Genomic DNA, 18,670 nt, shown 5'->3' with positions numbered 1-18,670 from the left:
CATCCAATGCCTTTTGAACCAAATGGCTCTTGCTTTCCATGCACTTCCCTCATTGCTCTGTAGCTACTGAAATTAAATTGAGTTAATTTATACCCACCATTCAGCTGCCCTTTTTAAGCACTGGGCTGACTGTGGTTAGGTGGGACCATTCTTTAGATTATTCAAAGTTCTCTGTGAAAGCCAATTCTACTGTAAGGAATAGAGGAATGTATGGTCCTTGCCTGGAATAGCTTAAAATAAAGTAACAGGCAAGTGAAAGGTGAGGGGAAAGGATACAAAATAAAGGGGGATGGGGCAAGAAGGCCTTGATTTACCTAACGCTTGACCGTAGCTGATACTGGCTGCTTTGAAAAGTAGACCCAAGGATTTGGGTACTTCCCTAGAAACTACCTGCCTCAAGCACAAAGGACAAAATTCTGAAGTCAATAGTCAATGGGGCCAAGATTTAACCGAGTGCCTCAAAGATCTCCTGCTGGTATGGTTCAACCCTTCACCGCCCCCACCAGCTATGGTTTAACATGCATAATAGACAGCCAGAGACATTCATGAGAGGAAAAAACCCTCCAAAATCCTTCCAGCAAAATAGAAATGTTTCTTTCTTTGTTTCTCATCAATGAATAGCTTCACTGTAGGTGAAAGAGGAAATTGTGTTTCCATGCAGGGGTCAACATCAGCAAATGTCTGTGTGTTTGTTTATTGCCCCCCAGACTTGGCAATTAACATATAGCAGCTGTTGTTTAATTTCAGAAGGATGCGAGAGCTGTTATTTTTCTTTCAGTGAGCACATTCCCAAACCTGTGGTGGACAAGATACAGCCAACATTGCAGCCCACATCAGGGACTGCTGGGTTCCTATTTTCCTCTTGTTGTTTAGCTGTTCCACGTATTCTCAGGTAATAAGCAGACTGCCTGGTAGCCTGTGAAATATCCTAGGCAACAAGGCAGGAGGGCCCTGTAGGGCTCTCTCACTGTAAAGAATTACCTCTTACATGACAATTTGCCTGCATTTCAAATGATTAGCTATTGTGGGGCATATCTCACTCCTGCAACTAGTTTTTTTTTCGGTGTGTACTGTGCATAGACGAGCATAGACGAGCACTACATTTACTTAGGATAAATGCCCCAAGTTTTTTAGAGAGGCAAAGTGGTTGTGTGGTTAAGGCACTAAACTGGGATTTAGAAGCTCTAGGTTTGATTCCTAGCTATTCCACAGACTTCCTGTGTGACTGGGCTAGTCACTTTAAATACTTTTCTTCAACCCTTTGCTTGTCTGTTTTGCATATTTAGATTGTAAACTGTTTGCAGAGAGGTTCCTCTCTTGTACTGAGTATATATACAGTGCCTAGCATGATGGGGCCGCGCTCTCAGGTCTTAAAATTAGGCATTTCCATAATATAAGTAATTAGCGATTTCTGAAGTTCATAGAATTCAGGGTTTAGGTTTTAATGCACATAAGGACTGAAGAGTTTGGATACCCATCCAGATGTCACCTGAACTACCCAACGTGATTGGTCAACAGAGCTAGGTTGGAAGGCTTGGGAGACTAAGCTTTCTTTTGAAGTTTCTAGTACTTCTTGCTTCTGACGCTGCTGAAATAGCAGGAAGACACCTCTTCACGTGGCCTCTGGAGGGGGGGGGTGCACTTCTAATCCTTGTTGTAAGGGCAGCAGGAGGCAACACTGTACTTTCTCAAATCCTCCAATGATGGCGTTATAGGATCAGGACCTTGCTCTTATGTCTCTGCAAAAATATGGTACCTCCAAGCAGTGCAGATCCACCGCCCCACCCCATCACCTCATGCAAGCATCATGGAGGTGTTTGAATTCAAGGCTGAGACAGAGGAAAGAGTGCTATCAATGAACACACCACCCCCTTACTTGTAGCAGCTGGTTTTTCCACAATGCTCAGCGGAGATTGCATCTGAAATCTCGTTCACGCACTTGGCAGCAATGTTTTTATTAAATTTGGGAACCTTTCACTGGACATTTAAAAAAATAGCCTCAGGTTTTTGGAGGAAAAATGTTCAATTGCTTTAATATGTTCTACAAAAGGGGGTTATTTAAAGCCGAATATGCCATGCCTGTGAAAAGAACTGAGGTGCTCATGAGATATCTAGATCATCACTAAGTTAATGAAATTCACTTTTTTGCTCATGCAAAATACAAAAAGATATAAATGATTCTCCCATCAAACTAGCTATTCTGCAGTCTTTGATTAAAATAGGGACACTAATGTAAACTTTATTGCAGTATGGAACTCACAGTATATATGGCCTTAGTAGTTTTTCCTGTGGAAAGCTACTTCACTATATTAAGTGATTCCAATTTTGATGTTACAAAATCCTTAACAATAAATGTATTGTCATTAAGGCAATAAATATTGCATTCCATTGCACTGCAGTAAGTTTGATAACCTCACAGCAAAAACAAATATAATAACCTTGATGCAAAATGGCAGCCACTTAGGTGGAAATATGCCATGAGCTAAAGAATTATTGTTAATTTACATTATGGTAGTACCTAGGAAATGACCTATTTATAAATTGTATTATTAAATCCATCCGCCCTGAAACAAATATTCTGCAACTGGTTAGTTTCTTGCAATTCTTGCAGAATCATTCATTTTGAGGAACACCTTTAAGTCATCACTTCTGTTTCCTGTGGTTTCTGGGGGGCTACAGAAAAAGCTACCAGTTGCCAGAGCCAAAGTAAGGTGCTGCACTCAGCTTGGTGGCATTTCTCTGTCCATCTGGTTATCTGAACGTGACATTAACTTTTAAACCCCACATCCAATCAATACCAAAACGTCAGGGCATGTTCTCGGCTTTCATAGGGAGAGCCCTATTGATTTGGGTGAAAAGCCATTGGCACTTAAAAATGTGCTCCTTGTTCTCTCTCTGGAGAGCTGCATAACACCCAGCCAGCAGTGGGGAGAGGAAAGAAAAGTGAAAGTGGTTTTATGCCTTCCTCTCTCTTAGCATGCTGTGTCCTCAAAGCCTACTCCATGGTAAGAGCTGGGGGGAGGGGGTGAAAGAGAGAGAGCGTGAGCATGTATACCAGCCATCCACCTGTTCCTTCCAGTCGGTGGGTGGGAAGGGAGAAGAAGAAGAGGCCGCACACAGAGCCCCTGGCATGGGGGGGAGGAGGAGTTTAGGAGGGCATTAGAGTCCATGGCCAGGGGGGAATGGGATAGGGGGAAATGGAGGCACACCCATCAGCTTTAATTTGGTCTGGGGTTGGTGGCAGCCATTAACAGGTTCCAGCATAAACACCACAAGCTTCATTCTTTCCATGGTGTTTTTCTGTCAAGACATTTTTTCACCTTGCCATCCCAACCAGTCTTGCTCTGGTCCATATCTCCTTGCTCCTGACAGATTTCTTTTCAGTCAGCCGAGAGGGGCCATTTTCAATGGCGCCAATTGTTTCGGCAAAGCCTGTTGGCTGGGACAGACTTCACCGGGGAATTCATCGCTGTCCCGTCTCTCCTAGACTTCCCTTCCATAGCTACATTCTCTGTTGCCTGGGGCAGACAAGCCAAGAGTCCCCAAGCACCTTCCCAAAGGGTTCTTAAGCCTAGAAAACCATTTGCACTGAACGCTGCATAACACACAGCACTCTACCTACGTGAGTGACGGGCCATGCCACCCATTAGCGTTAAAACTTGCAGATGGCCACTTTAGTAGCCATCAGAGCAAAGATTAAGGGCCTGATCCAACTCTCATTGACATCAATGGGAGTCTTTCTACTGATATGACTGGAAGCTGGATTGGGCCCTAAATGCTCACCGTGGACTAAATAGATCTAGATTTGCCGCTGCATTTGGATTCTTTTGACTCCACCCTGGGCTGTTGCACCTCAGGCAGCCATGGAAAGAGGACCGCTCCCATAGCTGCCCTGTTGGCAGCAGCTTTGTAGGGAAGGCACACAATCAACACAACCTCCAGTCATCCTAAGCACCCTCCTTCCCTGGCCAGCACTATTCGCTCTGGGTCTGCACTGGGCTGCTGTGAGATGGCCCAAGGAGGGAAAGCTGACGTTTCTTGTGCCACTGCAATAACGGGTCTTTCCTTCCCCAGGAGCCTAGTGCTAAAGTCTGCACTGTCTTCTGACAGCACCGAACCTGAACCTCGAGTGAATCAGGCCAGGAGTTTATCTGTAGAATCTGTCATGATTGGCTTAAAACAACAGCATGGGTCAACAAAAGGTAGCTATACAATTAAAAGGGAGGAGCATTTGTGTCAGTCCATTTCTACTGCAAAAGACAGCTTTAAAATCTGTCCCAGTGCACTTTGAGACTAAGGCCTTGCTTATAGCTCAGCAGATTCTCTTTTGTTCAAACTTTGGAGGTGTAACGTAGAGCTTCTAGGACTACAGGGCAGGTAGAGTGATGAGCTATGCATAATGCAAGCAGGAACTGTGCAAGCTTCCCTAATTCACTTTATTAACACACTTGAGTCTTCTCTTCCAATCCTATACCACTCTCATGACAGGGAAAATCCATTACAGTATTAAAGAAAAGTCAAATTTAACATGCAGCTTGAAGTCAAACACCTATCCCGCACATGGCAAAAATTGCTTCTTCTACTGAAAGCTCTTTGTGCACAAAGAATGAGAGAGGGACAATGGGATTGCAGTGGGGTAGCTGAAAAAAGTGGCCATTGCATTTGCAAATCTGAGAGTGGGTGTTTGAGGTTTGCAGCCTGAATAATGTCAGAAATCCAACGAGATGACAGCTTTTTGGCAGCACTGCAATATTAGCTGTCTAGCACAAACACAACCGCCGCAGTTCTGGTGTCATGGTCAAACAGTGCTAATTCATCTCACAGACCAAACAAACAACAAAGCAAAACAAAAGCAGAAGGTTCAAACAATATAAATTCTTCAGCATTTCAGACACAACCTCCTACAAAAAAACTCAAACATATTGTTGCAGTCAACTTCTGAACTTCCCAATTCAGTGTTGCCATTCTGGCAAACTGTAGCAGGAGAATCACCATATTTGATGTTTCCCTGAAAACCCCAGCTTTATATGAGGGCAATTATGTGAGAATCTCAACTTTCTTTTAACACAGAATAAGTTTCTAGCCTTTATGGTTGCAGACAAAGACTTCAAAACATGACCTGAGTGCACCCTAAAGGTGATTTTTCTGGGGGAGTGGGGAAGAGGATTTGGGGACATTTAGTGTTGTCAGTATTACTGACTGTGCAGGAGTATGGAATGATTTGGGGAAAATAGACACGCTTCCCCAGGAAATTAGGGGTATATCTACACTGCAGCTGCAGCTGCTCCATTGTAGCGCTATAATGTAGCCATTTACTACAGCGATGGAAGAGGTTTTTCCATTGTCAAAGTAAATCCACCTTGCCAAGAGGTGGTAGCTAGGTCAATGGAAGAATTATTCCAGCAACCTAATGGTGTCTTCACCAGGGCTTAAGTCGGCTTAATTGCATCACTCAGAGCATGACATTTTTTGCAGCCCTGAGTGATGTAGTTAAGCCAACCTAATTTTGTATCGTAGACCAACCATAGATGTGGACTCAAACTCTTCTAGCCTCTGCAGATATTCTTACCCAGCTTCAAACTTACTCGACCAATCCTGCAGCATTGCCAAGATTGCATTCACTTTTTATGTAACACCAGTTGTTATGAAACAACTTAGGAATTTACATGACACAGCAAGGCTTGGTCATGTTTTAAGGAAGTTAGAAAGATTTCCTGTCAGCACAATGCTTTACGGACCATATAAAATCAGTCGCTTAGTTTGTTTAATGAAGAAGTAAGAATATCAAAAACTGGAGAGAAACAGCTTATGAGAAAAGTGTATGAAGAAGTAATCAGATCAAACAGCAGTTGGTGACTATGCATGTTTATATATATTTTCATTGAGAGGCCAGATGTTTCCAGACAGGAGTAAGTCTGAATTTTCAAGGTCTGTTGAAACGCATGTACATTTGGGATATATCTCAGTTAGTAGGAAAAAACAGAATCCTTACTAATGCCCCTTAAAACAAAATATATCCCCAAATATATGCTAGTAACTAGGTAACCCATTCATCCATTCTGTTTGGTTAGTAGGTTCAAGTACCTGAAGAAGACACCTGAAGCTCTATTCCAAGGGTTGCACCAAGATTTGTCTCCTCATTATTTAGAGCTACTTTCCTCAGGAGGTGGTATGTTTGGTGATTAAGACAGGGGGTCAGGATTCTAGATTTCTGTCCTGGCTGGGGTTGGTCAAAAATTTTCCATCAAAACTGTATTTTTTTCCCAGTGGAAAACAGGATTTTTGATTAAACAAAATTTTGTGAGAAGTCTCTGCTTACCATAGAAAATTTCATTTGTTGTAGAAATACCGTGGCTGAAACCCAAAATATTTCAGCCTAAATTAAGTTGTGATTCCTCATGGGAGTTGTAGTTTGCTTCTCATGTCCCATTTTCCTCTATGAACAGAGATCCCCAATTGGACTACATCTCCCACAATTCACCATCGTCAGCGAGTCCACAATGCTCAGCTTCCCCTAGCCTAGAGGAGAGACCAAGATACATTACAGGAGATGATGTTGAGCTGGGGATCTCAGGCTGCAGTAGAGATGAGGACCAAACTAACCCCCATAAGGCTCAACAACTCATTTTCAGCCTAAATATTTCAATGTTTGAGTTTTTGGCTAAATAAATAAATAAAAAAAGTTTTCCATGGAAAATGTCAATGAAAAACCGTTTTGGTTTCCTTAATCAATAAAACATTTTCAGAGCTGCTCTAATCCTGGTTGTGACCCCAGTTTGCTGTGTGACCATTATCCGCTTGCGTGCGTGGCTGTGAAGCCACCATTAACCCTTCCAGGCTCTGGAAAGATACAGTTTACAATAGGCCAAAAACGAGTACAGTTGAAGTTAATGAGATCTGCTCTGTCCAACGTCTCTGAGAATACGGCCATTTTTATTAGACATCTGAATCCATAATTAGGAACCTAACTTTGAAAACATGTTGGCCATAATATATATACACAGGATCTACAGATGCTGTTTTGATGTACACCATAGATCTATTCCTGATCTTTTTGAAGTTAATGAATTTTGCCATTGAAATCAACAACTTCAAGTTTAGGTATAGTTATATTTTCATAACAGCTGATCCAAAGATTTTAAATCACAACAGTTTTCTGTTGGAAAATGCCATTCCAAAGAAACCAACATTTTTCACCAATTCGTATAAATTTTGATGAAGTTTGCCATTGATTGAAATAAAATGTCGAAATGGAAAAATTGTTTTGGAAAATTTCACTTTGGAAAACATTCAGCATTTCAATATGTTTGTGTTAGCCTAGAGTCATTTTTTCAAGGAAATGACTACTCCTCTAACGAGTACATTTAATTTATTTATTTTTTTTGTTCAAACAGTTTCACTATAATATAAGCAAGAAGACAGTTTGATCTAAAAATAAGATGTTGCAATCCATACTAAGTACCAGCAGCCCATTATTGTATATTTTAATTTTTTTAAATCAAATTGCATATTCTAATTACATCATGATATGATGTCATATGAATTAACAGGACATGTACTATAATGCTGACAAGTTATAAAACAAGGAAAAATTAAATTGAAATAATATAGGTTTCGTAATGCTTCACAAGATTGGGTGAGCATTATTATCCCCATGTTGCAGATGGTGTGAGTGAAGAACAGAGGGGTTAAGTGACTTGCCCAAGTTCACATGGTACATTTTCAGCATAGTCAGGCATAGAACCAAAATCTCCTAATGCTCAAGCCAGATTCTTAGTTCACTAGACCACAGCTGCCACCTCAGACTAGAAATAAAACACCGATTTTTAACAGTGATGGTAATTAACCACTGGTAACTGCTGCAATTGTTGTCGTAGATTTTCCATCACTGGGATTTTTTAAATCTAGATTGGGATTTTTTTACCTAAAGGATGCTGCAGTTCAAACAGGAATTACTTCAGGGAAGTTTTATAGCTTGTCTTATGCAAATGGTCAGACTGGATGGTTCTATGAATCTTCCAACAAACTTTCAGCAAAACCTTTTCAATGGCTTGCTAAAATTTCAGTGAGACATTTTGCTTGAGAGAGTTTCTTCCGTCTGATGTTTTAGACACCCTTTGACTTTGGAGGTGTGGTGGGCAGAAAATCATGTCACACTGCAAAAGCTGAAGAAGATCTCCCTTAGAGCAAATACATCTCAATTTTCTCAGTCCTACTGATTGCCTTGTTACTGTCCACCAGTACAAAGCACTTTTCACTGACACTTATCTTGCTCTGTCAGGATGGAGAAGATTATTTTGTAAGTAGTGAAAAGTCTGAGTGAAATTGCTTCTTTTTCCCCCCCCCATCAGACAGTATCTTTCTGTCACTGGTTAAGCTATTTTCCATTTTCGCTGCCTCTGTAATAGGGAATCCTTTCTACCCTTTATGAAGAATATTCATCATTTCCTATATAACCTTTCAGTCATTTCTCTCTGTCTCTGTTACTAACAAGGTTCCCTCCAAACCATTTATCATGGGATGTATGAAACTTTCCTAAAGCTCTCTCTTGTCCAGAGCTATATCATTTAACTTTACAGGATGAAACAAAAGACACTAAAGACTGGGCCTCCTGAAATGCTTTTCCCCAATTCTAAGCGTTGGCCTTTTGACTGAGGCGCATTACCCATGAAGCATTTCATGGTATCAGAGCTATTTGCTTATCTATAGAGTTAAAGGAACCCATTTTTCTCCCAGGGGGCACTTTTTCAAGAGCTTTCCAGTTCAGACATTTCTTCTGTAACAGTAACTAGTTTTAAGTGCACACTCTCTCCCTTTCCCTCCTACCCCTTACCCTCCCTCACTATAAAGAAAGTCTTTAATTTCTGACCCAAATGTATCCCTACTCTTGTACTCTTGTACTAAGCTCTCTGGAGTGGGGGACTGTCTTTTTGTTATATGTCTGTACACTGTCTAGTACAGTCTGATATTCAGAGTAGGGGTTGGGATTTAGGGCTGCTTTCTTCCATTCTCATCTGGCACTCACCTGTTGGTGCTGGTCCAGCATAGGTTCACAAGGGGAAGGGGCTGGCATTCTTGTGTAGGGGTCAACAATAGTGTAACTGTATAAAGAAGACCTTGATCCTAATAGTGCTAGTGCCATTCTAACAAAGCAATTTTGTTTGTGGACACTCTAAAATCAATTTAAAACTGCCTTACATAGGTTTAGCTCATACTTGTAACTAACAGGTACAAGCTAAACAATTATAAACTAGTTTCATACCAATATAACTTTGTCCATACAGGGTGCATATCACTTCAAGAAAGCAGTTTTTAAACCAATTTAAGTTAAACTTCTATGTGTAGATAAACCCTCCCTGTTACCTTATGCTCCTGACTCTCTATGTTGCATCCACCTGTCGTCTCTTGTCTTACACAGAGTTTGTAAGCTCTCTGGAGTGGGGGACTGTCTTTTTGTTATATGTCTGTACACTGTCTAGCACAACGAGGCCCTGAGCTGTAGCATTTAGCCACAATTTGCTAGCTATCCTCAAGATGTGATGCACATTTCCCAGAGTGTAAAACATGTGACGGCAACCCTTCTAGCATCACTTGGAAAGGTGCCATTACATTCAAGAGGAAAGCAAACCTGAGGAGTGCCAGCATATCTACATCGCCATCTGCTTCCGTTTGATGCCACAGGAATATAAGTAGTAATATTTTAAAGATATCTAGCACCACCTTAGACATCACCTCTGAATTTAGCTCTATATGTAGATCCATATAGCCATGAAAGTAATAGCATTTTAAAGTTAATACAGTACACGCAGCCTTGATTTTGTTTCTCCAGTTACTTTCATTTTCCAAGCCTCATAAACTTAGGGCAGGGGTGACCAACCTGAGGTTCTGGAGCCACATGCGGCTCTTCAGAAGTTAATATGCGGCTCCTTGTCTAAGCACCGACTCCAGGGCTGGAGCTACAGGCGCCGACTTTCCAATGTACCGGGGGGTGCTCACTGCTCAATCCCTGGCTCTGCCACTCCACCCCTTCGTGCCCCCTCCCCTGAGCCTGCCATGCCCTCGCTCCTCCCCGCCCCCCACTCCCCGAGCCTCCTGCACACCACAAAACAACTGATTGGCAGGTGTGGGGAGAAAGGGGAAGGCGCTGATCGGCAGGGCTGCCGGTGGGCGGGAGGCGCTGGGAGCAGGGGGCAGGGGGAGCTGATGGGGGGCTGCTGACATATTACTGTGGCTCTTTGGCAATGTACATTGGTAAATTCTGGCTCCTTCTCAGGCTCAGATTGGCCACCCCTTACTTAGGGGATTAAAGGCTTTTTCCCACTTATAGGTGGGGTTTTCCTCAAGCACATCCCTCTTTCACAGGCTATTGTTTTTACTTCCCAATGGACTGATCAAAGTAATCAAAGAATTTGGCATACTCCTTTCTCCCCAAATTCTCTTTCATACATCAGTGAAAGCCCACACATCTTATATTCATTCATCAAGAGAACTGCCTGGCCTTCCTTTCTTAGTTCCTCACAGATACTACGCAGCATGCAATTCTATTAACACCCTTTTTCACATGAGAAAAAATAACATCCTTTCAGCTTTTTACAGATCTTCAGACAGAAATGCTGCCTCTAACAGAGCCTTCTCCATATTTGAAACTAGAGCAGAAGACATCTCATCCTAGCTAATTTGCTTTTCCTATTCCTCTCCCTCCATCATTTGCAGACTGGATTTCTTTCAGTAATTCAAAAAATGCTTCTTGGAAGCCCGTTTCAGTTCTGAAATTCCTTTAGTCAGCCTAGGAAGCAACCATATGGGCAGCTGCAAGCAACCACACAACTACTGATGAAGAGAAAGCCCAGAATTACCAAAATAAAAGCATGGAGGGAGAGAAGTTGCTTGTTGCTAGCCACGTCTAAGAAATTTATATGGTCTCCATCACCATATTTTGTGACCACTACACAATCTTTATCCTCATAACATCTCTGTGAGGTAGGGAAAGTGCTAGTATCCTAATTTTACAGATGGGGAACTAAGGTATGGAGAGACTAAGTGACTGGCCCAAGGTTGCATAGGAAAATCCTGTGGGAGGACAGGGAATTGAACATAGGTCTCCCAAGCCCTAGAATAGTACTTACACCACGGACCCATCCTTTCTCTCCAAGGAGCTACTTTTTAAAAGCAGTAAGAAGTATCTGTTCTTTGTTAAATTATAAAAACATGCATGGGCAAAAAGAAAGAGAAAGGGGAGATTTAAAGAGTAATTGTGAAAGAAACCAAAGAAAGTAAACAGACACTTGTTAAAACAACCTTCCAGAACTTTAATGCTGATGTTTAGTTGTTGTTTTTTTAATTCAGCTGCTGCTTTGGATCTTGTATAAGTGTTTTCTTGGGGGTATTTGTGGTTCTGGTGAATGGTAATGAGATACAACCACTAGGTCATTGGTTTTAATCTAGCTCAGAGTAGTGGGCTCAGTCCTGTTCCTAGTGGAAAGATATCTACATCATTGCGCCCTTGGGTATCCTAACAAGAGAGTATAAGGAGTGAATGAGACAGAACCATCCTGTAATCCCTAGTGGTGCATCCATTCAGGGCAGTCTCAAATGCGGGGTTTGTGGCACAGATGCTGTTCATTGCTGCTGTCCCAGTTCGGTAGATAAGTAGCCAAATGCCTTTTGTCCTCACTAATTTCATTTTAAAAGTGTTCTCCCTGGCTAAATCCATAGGAGCTTCTAATTACACCAACCACGGAAATTAACTCATGAAATAAAGAGGACAGAAAAGAGGCGTGGAAGCATGGCTGACCAGAGCTGACAGTTGTCTAGAAGAAATATAAGGCTCCATTGACGTAAGTGGGAGCAGAAACAGGGTCATTCTTGGTAAAGAGCTTTAGGATCCTCCGAGATGAAAGGCACTATACCAAGTACAAGTGTAATGCATGATAGTATTTTTTTTAATTGAAGCAGACACTGAAAGGCTAGTTTTCAACTTAGGAGTTGAGAAACAATCTGACAAAAAAATTGAAAAATGTGGCTTAGGGTTAGAAGTGGAAAGTTGTTCTGTATATGCAGGACTCACTATTTTTCAGACACAACAAATACTTGAGGATACCATTTTAAGACTAAATGAGTCAGCACACAACACTGAATTCTGGGCCTCTGTTCTGGTGCCCATCATGGAGCAACTGAGGAGTTTCCCTGACCTAGGCCAGTCCTTGAGTGGTGCAAAGCTTTCATGTTAACCACCTCTACCCCTTCAAGCAAGGGAATGCCAGCGACAGAGTAGAGCACACACACTATTCCACCAAATCCTTGGCTGATTCAGTGGCTAGTTGCAGTGAGTGTGTAACTTAGGGCAGCCCTAAGACTGTTCCAGTTTACACTGGCCTGGGTTTAAGGGAGCAAAAAGGATGTAAACTCAGCTGAGGACTGTGTCCAATGATGGATTCTAATGGCATTCCCATTTGAATGGGTAGATGCTGTGAAACATAAGATGGAATCATCCTTCAATAGAAGGAATCATCTCAGTAGTTTGAACGAAGATTGTTAAGAAAACAGCAGTTTTATAACTACAGATTCAGGAACAGACTGCAGCTGCTCTTTATGTAGGTGAATGAGAAGGAGAAAACACTCCCCTTGCACATCCAGTGCAGGAGGAAGCCAGAATCCTAGAGTTTCTGCTACTGGAGTATATACGTGCGGGGAAATCAAACTGCTTAGAGATGCTGCCAAACTTCACCCCCCAAAAGGCATGTTGCTCTTCAGGACCAAGGCTATGGCTCCACCCTCCTCTCACACCGGCTGGCCATTTGTGTGCCAAAAGTCAAAGGGCGCCTCTATGCCTTCTCTACTAAGTCTGAAGGCATTCTGCCTTCAGCTGACCTCCACAGAGACCTGGGTGCAGTATCTGTCTTGTACCACTTCTAAGAAATTGGAACCTCCAGGCCCCAGACCAGCACTGACCCCCACACCTCCTGTCATATTTCCCCAGTAGCTTAAGGACACTGTCCACAAAGCTCCACCCTTGTGAGTATCCTGGTTTAGAGTTTAATCTTTCAGGAATATGCGATAGTTGCAATAAGCAATGAAGTAAGCACAGACTTTGCAGAAGGATGTCTAAATCAAATATGTTTTACTTATAGACAAACTATAAGAGACTGATAGATCCATACAAAAACAGTAAACAATTGTATGCAAAAAACCTGACTCAGTTTCCCAACCACTCTCAAGCGTTCTTTGGGATTTGGTCAGTGTCTTTTCAGTGTCACAAGCATGACACTTCTCTCCTGCTTCCTTTCTCCGGCCTAGTGTTGCCTTCTTGTTCTTATTGGTGAGCCCGCTAATAAGAGTGGACCTTGTCCTTTTAGAACTTCCAGTCCCATCTGTCATGTGAGCTACCTGGGCAGCTGCAAAGCCTCCCATTAGGTAATCAAGGTCCCCTGTCAGGTGATCTGTTGCTTGGTTACTTCCCACCTGGAGTCCAGACTGGAAGAACTATTTTCTTGCAGCTTTGGCCACGTTCTTTCACATAACCAATTTATTGCCAGGGCAAAGTCATTCTGTAGTAATGGCCCTTCATTGCTCAGCATTGTTTACCCTGTGTTGACACCCCTGGGAATTTCAGTCCAACGGGAAGATAAAAATACAACAAGGAAGACACAGGACAATGTTACAACCAAATGGATGCTCACAAAACAAAATGGAGTTTGATATGAACACATACAGATATACACTAAATCATCATGCCCCCATTTTACAGATAAGACAGAGAGAGATCAAGTGACTTGCCTGATATCACTCAGGATATCTGTGGCAGAGGCAGGAATTGAACCTAGTTCACCTAAATCTCTATTTAGGGCCTTAACCACAAGATCATCATCGTATAAAGGTTAATACACATTTGCAGGTCTTTTCCTTCTGACCTTTTTTTTTTGCCCCGTTTGTATTTCATCATCATCGTGGCAACTTCCTTAATAATAAAGTCAAACTAACTATATTAATATAGCCATGGGAGAACAGACAAACCTGGAACTGAAGTGAAGTCTTTTGAGTTTGTTCTGAGCTGACTCATGGAATGCTTTGCAGCCTGCAGAATGTTACCTGAAACAAGGAATACAGTCTGCTAGCTCTTTTTAATTGCCAGTGAACAAAAGAGAAGACAAACACTTAGAGAAACAAATGATATAAGCAATAAGGGCTAGGGGGAAATGATTTGGGAAAGGGCAGCCATTCTTTCTCGTCACAGATGATCAGAGTTGAGTAGGTAGAACCCCCCAGGCCTTGTCTGTCAGAGTTCAGAGAGATGTTCCTTTGAAGAAAGTTTAAACTTGCACAGCATGACAATAATAATCAGTCAACAGACAGTGCCTATTGCACTTTATCAAATCAGAGTGTACTAATGGGTCTGCACGGAGGCTTTCAAAAAAAAAAAAACCCCAGCATTAAGATCAATAGCACAGAAAAGTGTTAATGATAGCCCTTAAAACTACTTGTTACATACTTAGTCATTTCCTGCAAACACAAGCTGGAACAATGATCTGTTTTTAAAAAGTCATTTAAAATGCAGGGAAATATAAAAAATGTTAAGTGCCTGAGGATTTTTAATGGAATATTTCTGCAGCTGGGTCATCAGAGATGTGTACATGGGGGTATTAGTGAACTAGGAAATGGAGGCCAGACTGTAAGGTTCTCTGGTTTTTGTCATGCATCTCTTTGCTAGGGTCATAAGTCCCAGCAGAAACTGGCTTTGAGATGATGATCTATTCACCTGCTCCATATTAAGTGGAAGGACAAGATCGGAAATGAGGATATTCATGGCTGAAATCAACAAGTGCCTCCATCAGCACAGGTTCGGTTTCCGTGGCTTTCTTGCTATTGTAACTCCCCTTTCCTCCCTGGGTTACTCCTGAGCAGGCAACACTCACCTGTGTGCCTGGGCACCTGATGTTGTTGACATTAAAGGAGATCCTGAGTATCCCAGTGGTGATGTTGGATAGGTGGGAATCCTCTATTCACCCTCTGCTGCAATCCCTTTACTTCTAAAGGAATTTAAAATGGGCAGTGCCTCCATCTGGCTGGCCCCTGTACATACTCAGTGGTGTGCCTTGGGAACCTCCAGGAATAAACCTATTCTAATAATAAATAATATAATCTGTGGCATGGCGTAACTCAAAAACACCAATTATAAATAACATACATCCCATATACTTAAATTAGCGTTAGTACACCCTTACTTAACAACTTAAAGAAACAGGATATTAAATGTCACTCCTAATTTTAATCCACAGAGGGCAATTGAATGAAATCAATTAACAAATACAATATACAGTAATAAATTAAACGTATCAAACTGGCATTTACACTGCCACCGCTTACCCCACCCCGGAGTGTACACGCCTCTGGATTTCAGAGTCCTGGACGCTTGCTTGCGTGGACGCGCCGGAAGACCTGCGGCTGGAGACAGCACTCGGTTGGTTCTGTGTATCAGTCCGGCTGAGGCAGCAAGCTGCACAACCCCTCTGATGATTGGAGCTGGCCCCACCAGAAGTCAGCAGCTCTGGGTCCTTGTTCGGTGGGAAGATCACTCTGCCTCTCCTCAGACTCAGTTTCTCTGCTGTGCCCTTTCCCTTGCAAGCAGTTTCCCACACCAGGGTGGGGGTTACTCACAGTCCTTCACCGCAGGCCCACCTCGGTCAGCTCTAGGCACAGCAACAGTCTCCACCCTGGCTCCAGTGAAGCCACCAACAGCCTCTGGGGCTCCCTGCTCGATCAAAGCCCCAGCCCGCGCTCAGCAGGTGCTTCTGGCTTCCTAGCAGCAGCACCTGGTAGGGACAGAGCTTCACACCAGCAATCTCACTCCTTGTCCCAAAAATGGAGGCCACTGCCTGCCCTCTCCCTGCACTGCCTGGAAGAGAAAGTATCTGACTCTTTCTCCGAGGCATCATGGGAGTTGTAGTCTCTAAGGCTAAATTGCAGCACACGGGATCTTCCCAACTGGAACACTCCCAATAAAGTTCAGAGGCCCCTCTAGTGAAGGGTGCCTACACTACAGAAACATTATAAGGATGGAGGACAGACTAATTACAGAGCCTGTTTACCAAGGAGTGGCACTAGCTGGCTCGCAATCAAGTGGTCGCCGAAAGCTTCAGTGGTGTGATAAGAGCACCAAATGGAATATCCGGCCAGTCCACCTGAAGGTTCTAGCTAGAGATCCATCCAGGTAGTGCGCAATCTGCAAGAAGACTATATCCCTTTGGGATTTGCCAGGTGGATGATGATCTGCAAAGCTGAATCTTCAGTCAGATCTTCCATTTGGGGGCATAAAAGTGGGTACTGACTGAGGCCCGTGAACCAGGCAGACTACAACATAAGTTGGGACATTTCTGTGGCTGTGCATGTGGTTAAGACCAGGCTGCTAACACAGACATCTTTCCTTAGCTGCTAATAGAGATCAAATGAGTAAACCCTGCGAGAGCCCTGTGAAGTCATACATATTATACATATACATACAAGTTATACATATTTCAGAGATGTATAAGCTAAGGCCTGAGGAAGTCAGACCCACATTTTCAAAACTGATTTCCAGTTTTGAGTGCCTCAGTTTATGGATGTGCAACTTTAAACTTCTAAGTTCTTTACCTGAGCTCACAAAGCATGTCCAGTAGAAGAGCCAGGAATAGAATCCAGGAATTCTGACAGCCTATATCTTACCCTATTTACTAGGCTACACCCTCTGGTTAAAAAACTGGAAGTACCAAGATGTTTGCCAATCAGTATTCCCATGAATCATCTTGCATTTATGCCACTTTCCTCCTCCTTTCATCTGTTTTGTCTTTTTAAGACTGTAAGCAATTCACAGCAGGGATAATGTCTCCCATGTGTCGGTATAGCATCCAGCGCATTATTTTGCATATTGCAGTAGCACACACAAATAACAGCCAGAGTCAGATTTGGGGTGAGATGAGGGAAGGATAAAAAAATAGGACATAAAAATGAGTGATGGGAACCAAAAGGTATGGATAGGAGTCTGAAGTTTACAGAGCTCCAGCCAAGAATGCAGCACTTTCCTACCATTTTGAGTGTTTTAACCTTTTACCATGGTTGTAATAAATGCCTCCTTTTTAAACATTCATTACATAATCTATGTTTGCCCATCTTGAAATATTTTATTCAAACTCTTGCGAGCAAAGACAAGTTGTACTGAAGATGACTAAGTTGGCAATGAAGCAGCAGTGGCAGTTCTCACCCATTCATTCCCAGCATATTGGAAATTTAACAGGAACATAATGTATCTCCCAGTCATTCTTTCTTATGCTGTTGTATTACAACCTCAGCAAATTTATTCCATGTAGTAATAATTGCCACAATCACCTTGTTCAATAAAAGCATTCATAAGGATTTCTTTTCAGAATGAACATAAGAATCCCTGAATCCTGTATTATGACCAATGCACAGAATAAAAATTCTCAGAGATTAAATGCAAACTACTGTGAGTCATTTGACAAAGGCAATGGAATGTATTTGCTTAAGCAGAACTCTCTGGTTTATGGCAGGTATCATTCCAATTAAGCACCTGTCTGATTATGGGAGAAAGTTCTTTTTCTATCCTAAGAGGATATAAGGGGAGTAGTGGGGGCAAAAAACCTAACTGGCTTCAAGACTGAGTTTGATAAGTTTATGCAGGGTAGCTACGATGAGTCTGCCTACAATGGCAGGTAGCCAATCTGCGACTGCTAGCGGCAAATGTCTCCAACAGGTGGAGACGGGACACTAGATGGGGAGGGCTCTGAGTTACTACAGAGAATTCTTTTCCGGGTGTCTGGCTGGTGGGTCTTGCCTGCATGCTCAGGAGTCTAACTGATCACCATATTTGGGGTCAAGAAGGAATTTCCCCTCAGGCCAGATTGGAAGAGATCCTGGGAGTTTTTCGTGGTCCTCTGCAGCCTGGGGCACAGGTCACTTGCAGGATTAAACTAGTGAAATGGTGGATTCTCTGTAACTTGAAGTCTTTAAACGACGATTTGAGGACTTCAGTAACTCAGACAGAGATTAGGGTCTATTACAGGAGTGGGTGGGTGAGTTTCTGTGGCCTGCGATGTGCAAGAGGTCAGACTGCTGACCTGGCCATTAAAAGTCTGATCGGCGGTGCAGCGGGGCTAAGGCAGGCTCCCTGCCTGCCCGGGCTCTGTGTGGCTCCCGGAAGCAGCCGGCGTGTCCCTGCAGCTCCTAGGCACAGGGGCGGCCAAGGAGGCTTTCCGCTCCGACCCCACCCAAGCTGCCGCTGCGGAGGCAGAGCCTGACAGGGAGGGCAGTGCACATGGAGACCCCTGGCCGCCCCTAGGGGCCACAGGGACATGCTGGCTGCTTCTAGGAGCTGCCTGAAGTAAGCACTGCCCAGAGCCCGCACCCCGAACCCTCTCGCACACCCCAACATCCTGCCCCAGCCCAGAGCCTCCTCCCACATTCTGAACCCTTTGGCCCCAGCCCGGAGCCCCCTCTTGCACCTCAAACCCCTCATCCCCAGCCCCACCCCAGAGCCCGCACCCCCAGCCAGAGCCCTCACCTCCTCCCGCACTCCAACCCCCTGCCCCAGCCCGGTGAAAATGAGCAAGAGAGCGAGGGTGGGGGAGAGCGAGCAACAGAAGGAAGGGGGATGGAGAGAGTGGGGGAGGGGCCTCGGAGA

At 43.3% G+C, this 18,670-nt stretch overlaps 1 long non-coding RNA gene across 1 annotated transcript in view; it reads right to left on the bottom strand.

Annotated features, from left to right (window-relative positions):
• The window catches only part of LOC141991730 (uncharacterized), an 81,791-nt gene extending 66,330 nt beyond the window's left edge, over window positions 1-15,461 (bottom strand). The window contains exons 1-2 of the long non-coding RNA XR_012640443.1: window positions 15,364-15,461; window positions 14,014-14,088 (exon numbers count right to left, since the gene is read on the bottom strand). This is a non-coding gene — a long non-coding RNA (uncharacterized LOC141991730). The remainder of the gene's footprint in view (window positions 1-14,013; window positions 14,089-15,363) is intronic.
• Window positions 15,462-18,670: the final 3,209 nt, after the last annotated feature.

Source organism: Natator depressus, chromosome 7 (genome assembly GCF_965152275.1).
Source record: "Natator depressus isolate rNatDep1 chromosome 7, rNatDep2.hap1, whole genome shotgun sequence".
Lineage (NCBI taxonomy): Eukaryota > Metazoa > Chordata > Testudines > Cheloniidae > Natator > Natator depressus.
Note: the sequence above shows the minus strand (reverse complement) of the source record. Positions and strands in the feature narration are given on the sequence as shown.